The following is a 9,556-nucleotide window of genomic DNA, read 5'->3' as shown; positions in this document are numbered from 1 at the left end:
GAAAACTTCTTGCAAAGTCTGTCATTTGTAGACCCAAATATGATATCATCAACATAAATCTGGACCAGAAGTAAGTCATTTCCATGGTTGAGGTAGAACAGTGTTTTGTCTATAGTTCCTCTGTTAAATCTACTTTCCCGAAGAAACTGAGCTAAAGTCTCATACCATGCTTTGGGAGCTTGCTTAAGTCCATAAAGTGCTTTATCAAGCCTGTAGACATAATCTGGATGTTTGGAATCTACAAATCCTGGAGGTTGTTCAACATATACTTCCTCCTCCAACTCTCCATTAAGAAAAGCACTTTTCACATCCATTTGAAAGACAGTAAACTTTTTGTGAGCAGCATAAGCCAAAAATATTCTTATGGCTTCTAACCTAGCAACTGGTGCAAATGTTTCATCATAATCAATTCCCTCCTGTTGAGAATATCCTTTTGCAACCAGCCTTGCCTTATTCCTTATAATTATGCCATCACTGTCAGTTTTGTTTCTGAATACCCACTTTGTACCAACAACAGATCTATTCTTTGGTCTTGGCACTAGGGTCCAGACTTTGTTTCTTTCAAATTCATTTAACTCTTCCTGCATTGTTTGCACCCAATCAACATCTTGAAGAGCTTCTTCCACTTTCTTTGGCTCAGTCTGAGAGAGAAAATAATTGTAAAGACATTCGTTTGAAGTACCTGTTCTAGTTCTGACACCTACATCAGGATTTCCAATTATCAAATCAGGTGTATGTGATTTAGTCCACTTCCTTGCAGATGGAAGGTTTTCTCTAGAACTGGATGCTCCCCCATGATCCATGTTGTCTTCATTTTCACTTTCTGATGCTCCCCCTGAAACTATGCTCTCTGAGTTGGATTCTTCAGAATTTAGATTTTCAGAACTATCAGAACTTGGCTTATCAGAACTTGACGAATCAGAACTTGAAGAGCCAGATGTATGTTCTGATGCTTCTTGAGGTGCGGTAAGATCTTGAGTATGCTCCTCCTGTATAGGTGTATCTTCCTTTGGCGTAGTCACCACAGTTTCAATAACATCAGAGTTTAATCCATCAGAGTTTACAGTATCAGGACTTAGACTGTTAGGATTTTCAGTATCAGAATTTGAGTCTTCATTTTCAAATCTCAGCTGATCATGATCAATAAAATCTTCAAGACCAGTAATCTTCTTATCATCAAAAGAGACATTGATAGATTCCATGACCACTCTTGTTCTCAAATTATAGACTCTGAAGGCTTTTGTGGAAAGTGGATATCCAACAAAGATTCCTTCATCAGCTTTTAGATCAAATTTGGATAGCTGTTCAGGATGAGTCTTGAGAACAAAACACTTGCATCCAAATACATGAAAGTACTTCAGATTTGGCTTCTTTTTCTTCACCATCTCATATGGTGTTTTTCCTTGCTTGTTAATGAGTGATGCATTTTGAGTAAAACAAGCAGTTTGCACAGCTTCAGCCCAGAAATAGGTTGGAAGCTTTACTTCTTCAAGCATTGTACGTGCAGCTTCAATGAGGGTTCTATTCTTCCTTTCAACAACTCCATTTTGTTGTGGAGTTCCAGGAGCAGAAAATTCCTGCTTAATTCCATGGTTTTTACAGAACTCTTCCATTATCAAATTCTTGAACTCAGTGCCATTATCACTCCTTATAGTTTTCACAGAATCTCTGACCAATTTATCCAAATGTTTGACATGATCAATCAAGATAGATACAGTTTCACTTTTTGTGTGCAAGAAATACACCCATGTGTATCTGGTGAACTCATCCACTATGACTAACGCATATTTCTTCTTTGCAATAGACATGACATTCACTGGACCAAATAGATCAACATGTAGTAGATGATAAGGCTCAAGAATTGATGATTCAGTCTTGCTCTTGAATGAAGATTTTCTTTGTTTGGCCTTCTGACAAGAATCACAAAGGCCATCAGGAGCAAATACTGACTTTGGCAGTCCTCTCACAAGATCTTTCTTGACTAGTTCATTTATATTGTTGAAATTTAAATGAGAGAGTTTCTTGTGCCAATTCCACCTTTCTTCAATTGATGCTCTACTCATTAGACAGATTGCAGAACCATCAGTATTTGTTGAAAGCTTAGCTTCATAAATGTTACCACACTTGTATCCTTTCAGAACAACTTTGCCTTTGGATTTACTCACAACTTCACAGTGTTCTTCAAAGAAATCAACATGATAACCTCTGTCACAGATTTGACTTATACTCAGCAGATTGTGTTTAAGTCCTGAGACCAGAGCTACTTCTTTAATGATGACATTCCCAAGATTGATATTGCCATATCCCAATGTTTTTCCAATGTTTCCATCTCCATAAGAAACACTTGGGCCAGCTTTCTCCACAAAGTCTGATAGCAGGGCTTTATTTCCAGTCATATATCCTGAACATCCACTGTCCAGAACTAGAATATTTTTCCTGTTGCCCTGCAATCACAAAGACCACTAATGATTAGTTTTAAGGACCCAGACTTGCTTGGATCCTTTGGCCTTATCAAGTTTGTTAACATTTGCAGCGGATTTAGCATCAGAGTTTATGTTAACATTTTTCTTATCAGAATTTACAGTATCAGACTTTGTATCAGAATTTACACTAGAAGGAACAATGGAAACTTTCTTTAAAGAAGGTTTTATTTGATAATAATCATAGTACAAACTATGATATTCCTTACAAGTATAAATGGAATGCCATAAACTACCACAATGAAAACAAGGATTTTGTGGCTTATATCTAACATACTGACTCTTAACTCCTGACTTTGAAAGTAAGGAGTTTATGTCCTTATTCTTCCTGCAAAAAGAAGCCAGATGGTTAGAACTTCCACAGTTATGACACATTTTCCTAGGAGCTTCAGGAACAGGCTTATAATCATTGCTTTTATTCATACCTTCCTTTCCATTCCTATTTTTCCTAGGTGATTTTACCTTGTTTACATTCTTAACATCTTTCAGCTTATGCTTAAGCTGCTTCTTAGTCATTAAGCCTATGTTTACTTCAGCTGTCTTTTCCTGTTTTAGTTTGTCAGAAGTTAATCCCTCTTTAACTTCTGATTCCTCATTATCAGACTTTATAGTTACAAACTTAACAGATTTTAACTTTGGCTTTTGCTTAACAACAGGCATAATTTCTACAGTTCCTTTATCATTCTTATCCTCTCCATAACCTAAGCCCTCTTTCCAATTTTCACTACTTAGCAAATTTTGAGTTGTTCTGCCAGAGTTAGTCCAAGTCCTGATAATCTCTCTTTCCTTTTCTAACTCAGTTTTTAGAGATTCATTCATTTTTAGCACTTCATCCCTAACATAAAAAGCATCATCTCTATCCTTCTGAGTTTGATGGAACATAACTAACTCTTTTTCTAATAAATCATTTCTTTTCTTAAAAGCAAGATTTTCAGAAGTTAATCTTTCACATGTTAAAGTTTGATCTCTATAACTAACAAACATGGTTTTAAGATATCTTCTCAACTCATTAATATCATCAGTATGAAAAGCATAAGTAGTCTGAGGTACCTTTGTTTCAGCAGCTTCAGAACTGCTCTCAGCACTTTCTTTATCAGCATTTGCCATTAAAGCATAGTTCTCCTCACTTTCAGAGTCTGAGGTGTCTGTCCAGCTTTTCTTCTTTGTGACAAGAGCCTTGCCTTTGTCACCCTTCACTTTCTTGCAATCAGGAGATATGTGGCCTTTCTCACCACAGTTATAGCATTTGACATTGGTATAATCTCCTCTATCAGACTTTCCTCCTCTGTCCTTAGATCTTCTGAAATTCTTCTTATCAGAACTTGTGCCTTTCCTGGAAAACTTCTTTCCCTTCCTGAACTTCCTGTATGCAATCTTTGTGATCCCTTTCACCATAAAAGCACACAGCTTCATCATCTCCTCATCAGCATCAGTCTCAGGCAAGCTTTCAGAATCTGAGTCATCATCACTTTCAGAACTTGATGACTCAGTATCAGACTTTGTGAAAAGAGCTTTACCCTTGTCTTTCCTTGAATTAGCTGCCTTGGGGGATTCTTCATCAGCCTTAAGAGCAACTGTCCTTGACTTTCCTCCTTTCCTCTTGCTTCTTTGTTCCATCTCAAGTTCATGAGTCTTGAGCATTCCATAAATTTCATCAAGAGTTGTTTCATCAAGACTGTAGTTGTCTCTTATTGTTGTTGCCTTGAAATCCCAACATTCAGGAAGAGCTAACAGGAATTTAAGGTTTGAATCTTCAAGATCATACTCCTTATTAACCAATGACAGATCATTCAAGAGTTTGACAAATCTATCATATAAATCAGTCAATGACTCATTAGCCTTTGAGTCAAAGTGTTCATACTCTTGAGTGAGTATTGTCTTTCTGTTCTTTTTAATTGTATCAGTTCCCTGACACCTTGTTTCCAGAGCATCCCATATCTCCTTAGCAGTCTTGCAGTTAATTACCCTGTTTGATATTACATTATCAATGGCACTATGCAGTAAGTGTCGTACCTTAGCATCCTTAGCAATTGATGCGATATCTTCAGCAGTATAATCACTCTTCTCCTTTGGTACGGTCTTTGCTTCTTCACCTGCAACTGCAACAGCGAGCTTGGTTGGTTTGTGAGGTCCTTCCTTCATTCTATCAAGATATTCTGGATCTGTAGCTTCCAGAAACATGGTCATCCTCACCTTCCATATGGCATATTCAGATGGTCTCAGTATGGGAACTCTGATGGTTTCATACCGACTTTGAATTTGTGTCTTTGGAGGTTCTTCAGTTTTGGTAGGCTTAGTTGGAGTTTCTGTGTCAGACATGATTGTGTTTGGATCTTTAACTGTATGTGCGTTAACAGATAGGCTCTGATACCACTTGTTAGGTCACACACACTGTAGAGGGGGTGAATACAGTGTAAAAATACAATCAAATCGAACTTTTAATATTTCAAGTAACAGAAAACAAACTTTATTGAAACAATAAACTCTGTTATAGTATGGAACTGTTACCTCTCAGTGATGAACAAATATCACGAGAGCTGCTAGAGTTACAATGAATAATCTTCTCGAATATGATAACACTTATAGTGTAAACCCTATGTATGTGTTTATATACTACACAGTTACAAGATAATCGCTAATTGATAAGGAATATAATTCTGCTTCCTAAAATATATCAATCAGATATCTTTTCTTCCAAGTATTCTATTCTTCATAGAATTCCTTCTTCATGCATATCTCTTCTTATGTTTATCTCGATCTTCTTTCCTTTAATCAGCTACTATCCTTATCTTTAACATCCTTCAGCACTTAAGTTCTGATATCCATCTTCTGATGATTATCTCCTGATAATATAAGTACTGATAACCTTAAGTCCTGACTTTCAGTAAGTACTGATTTATCCTGTTTAAGTAAGATCTGAAAACTAAACATAAATCATATTAGCCATGACATTATCAAATATATCTAACACCACCAGATATATATATATATGTATATGTATATATATATCAGTTTGAGAACTCTATGTAGCTCAAAATGGCTCACAGCTACTTTACAAATAGAACAAACAAACTACAGAAAAATTCTTGACAATTATAGCTTTTTCTATCTCTCTTTAAAATGTGTTTACTTAGTTGAATGTTCTACTAGCTACACTTGGTATATATATCACTAAGTTTACATGACAATAAGACAAGATAATAAAACAAACATATCTAGTCTAACTCTATGCTGCTTCACTCCTCTATTCCAGCATCTTTGAATATCTTCACAATTGCATGGAAATGGTAATGCTTCTTTGTTCTCAAATTCCTGCTTAACAGGCTGCCATATTCCTTTTGTAAGCGCCAAACGCATGTGACTATGTTGTCACTGTCAACAGATATTAGAATTTGATCATCCGTCGGGTACATATTTGTCATCCGTCGGGAAGCTTTGTTGATCATCCGTCGAGTAGCTTTGTTGATCATCCGTCGGGTAGCTATTTGTCACTTGACTCCATTTCACTTATACAGAATTACAAGACATCTCATATTTACAATTAATCAACCTATTCTGCATATCCACTAGTAGTCAACATGACTCATATACTCCTACAAAATCTACACAAAGTTGTTTGCAGAAATGTGCTACAATAATTATTTGTTACATAAGCTACTCACCCTGTGGATATCAAATTGTCATCCATCGGGACTATATTAAATCATCCGTCGGGACTATATTTGATTATCCATCGAGTGCTACAAAATTCACTAAGTTAAATCTACTAAGGTATTTTGTTTAATTTATCATCAAGTTCACAACATATTCCTAACATGATACTTTCAAGTCATTGAACACATGTAAGCAGGGAGAACTGTGATCCGGTTGGACTGCATATTATAAGGATGATAGGGTATATCGAGTACCTTGCCAAATTGGGTGCCCCGATTGCTCTGGACCACCAGATTGATCTAATTTTACACTCTTTAAACATCAGATATTCTCAATTTATGATGAATTACAATATCAATGAGATAAATAAGAACCCCACCGAATTGTTGCCTATGTTGAAAAATACTGAGAGCAATATTCAGAAGGCGTCCCCTGCTCCATGTTGATGGTGAATAAGGGGAAGGCCAAAGGAAAGGGTAAATGAAAAGGAAAGAGGAAGATGGGATCTAAATCTAATGCCAATCCAAAACATGATCCGACCAAGGCTTTGAAGCCTAAAGGTGGTGTTCCAAAGGTTAGTGATTGTCATTATTGCAAGAAACCAGGTCATTGGAAGAGGAACTATCATGCTTATTTGGAGGATCTGAAGAAAAAGAAGGTTGTTGTTGCTGCTTCTGATTCAGGTATTTATGTTATAGAATTCAATTTGTCTACTTCTACATCTTGGGTATTATATACTAGATGTGGTTCTCACATTTGTATAAATGTGCAGGAAATGCAGTGAAGTAGGACATTGGCGAAGGGAGAAGTCGACCTACAAGTTGGCAATGGAGCAAAGGTTGATGTTTTAGCTGTAGGGACTTATTGTTTATCATTGCCCACTGGGCTTGTTTTAGAACTAGATAACCGCTTTTACATGCCTGCGATTTGTAGAAACATTATTCCGATTTCTTGTTTGGACAAGAAAGGTTTTTCATTTTTTATTCAGAATAATAGTTGTTCCTTTTCATTGAATAATGTTACTTATGGGGCTGCACATTTGTTTAATGGTTTATATGTTCTTGATTTAGATTCTCATGTCTATAACATAAATGATGATAATTAACATATTATTATGAAAGACTCAAATCAAACATACCTTTAGCATTGTCATTTAGGTCACATAAATGAGAAACGCATTTCTAAATTACATCAAGATGGTTACTTGGAATCATACGAAGAATATAAATCTTGTCTCATTGGCAAAATGGCTAAAGCTCCTTTTACCGGACAATGTGAAAGGGCCACCAAATGATTAGGACTTATACATAGTATTTTATGTGTTCCAATGCGTATGATGGCAAGAGGTGGATTTTACTACTTCATTACATTTACTGACAATTTAAGTACATATAGATATGTGTATTTTTTGAAGAACAAATCTGATTCTTTTGAAAAGTTCAAAGAATACAAGGACGAAGTGGAAAAGAAAATAGGGGAAAGTATAAAAGTTCTACGATCAGATTGTGGAGGAGACTACTTAAGCCTCGAGTTCAAAGGCTTCTTGAAGGAGTGTGGTATCGTATCACAACTTATTCCTCCTGGAACGGCTCAATGGAATGGAATTTCTGAGAGGAGAAATCGTACCTTTTTGGACATGGTGCGATCGATGATGAGTCTAGCAGATCTTCCAATAAGTTTTTGGGGTTATGCCCTAGAAACAGCTGCATATACACTAAATCGGGTTCCATCGGTTCAAAAGAATCCATATGAGATATGGAATAAGAAACGTGAAAGTATGGAGATGCGAAGCGTTTGTGAAATGCTTGGTATCTGACAATCTGGGACCAAAATTGGATAAATGTTATTTTGTGGGATATCCTGAAAAAACTAAAGGGTATAGTGTTTACAATCCTACAGAGAACAAAGTGTTTGTTGCTCGAACCGCTATATTTCTTGAAAGAGATTTACTTTCCAAGAAAATTAGTAGGAGGATTATAGATATCGATGAAGATCGAGTTGTACAAAATAACATTGAACAAGAGTGGAAAGTGGGCAGGAAGTACATCAAGATGTTCCTGCTCCGGAAACACAGGTTGTTTGTAGATCTAGTAGGGATCGTCATGAGCCACAGAGATATTATGGATTTCTCTTGACTCGAGATGATGATGTAATGCTCATAGACAATGATGAGCCTCCTACCTACCAAGAAGCTATGAACAGTCCAGACTCCGAGAGATGGCTAGAGGCCATGAAATCTAAAATGGAATCCATGTATCAAAATAAAGTATGGATTTTAGTTGATCCACCTGAAAGGGTAAAACCTATAGGGTGCAAGTGGGTTTTCAAGAAGAAAACTGACATGGATGGTAAAGTACAGACCTATAAAGCGCGACTAGTGGCAAAAGGTTTCAAACAAATTTATGGTATAGACTATGACGAGACTTTTTCACCATTTTCTATGGTCAAGTTTATCAGGATTTTTCTAGAAATAGCTGCTTACTACAACTATGAGATTTGGAAAATGGATGTCAAACCCGCTTTCTTAAATGGGAACCTTGAAAAGGATCTATACATGATATAACCTGAGGGTTTTTTCGATCCCAAGTTTGCTAAGATGGTCTGTAAGTTGCTTCGATCTATTTATGGATTGAAGCAAGCCTCAAGGAGATGGAATTGTCATTTTGATGAAACAGTCAAAGAATTTGGCTTTATTCAAAATATATATGAACCATGTGTTTACAAGAAGGTTAGTGGGAGCCATGTGGCATTCCTAGTACTATATGTACATGACATATTACTAATAGGGAATGACATACCTTCTCTACAGGATGTTAAAACTTGGTTTAGAAATAGTTTCTCGATGAAGGACTTAGGTGATGCTACCTATATATTAGGGATCAAGATCTATAGAGATAGATCAAGGAAATTAACCGGCCTAAGTCATAGTACATACATTGACAAAGTATTGATCTCAAAAGAGAACTGCCCTAAATCATTAGATGATAAAGGTCGTATGAGCAAAGTTCCATATACTTCGGCAATTGGATCTATAATGTATGCGATGATATGTACTCGTCCTGATGTTTCGTATTCCTTGAGCATGACGAGCAGATATCGGTCTAATCCAGGTGAGGGTCACTGGACAGCTGTCAAGAATATTCTTAAGTACTTAAAGAGGGCTAAAGATTCATTATTGGTGTATGAAGGAGATGAAAAGCTGGTTGTAAAGGATTACACTAATGCCAGCTTCCAGTCAGACAAAGACGATTAAGTATCTTAGTCAGGTTTTGTATTTTTCCTTAATGGAGGTGCTGTAAGCTAGAAGAGTTCAAAGAAAGAGACAATTGTTGATTCTACAATGGAAGCTGAGTATATTGCTGCCAGTGAAGCAGCCAAGGAGGCTGTTTGGATACGAAAATTCATACCGGGACTTGTTATGG

Source organism: Apium graveolens, chromosome 4, assembly GCF_009905375.1.
Source record: "Apium graveolens cultivar Ventura chromosome 4, ASM990537v1, whole genome shotgun sequence".
Taxonomy (NCBI): domain Eukaryota; kingdom Viridiplantae; phylum Streptophyta; class Magnoliopsida; order Apiales; family Apiaceae; genus Apium; species Apium graveolens.
Note: the sequence above shows the minus strand (reverse complement) of the source record.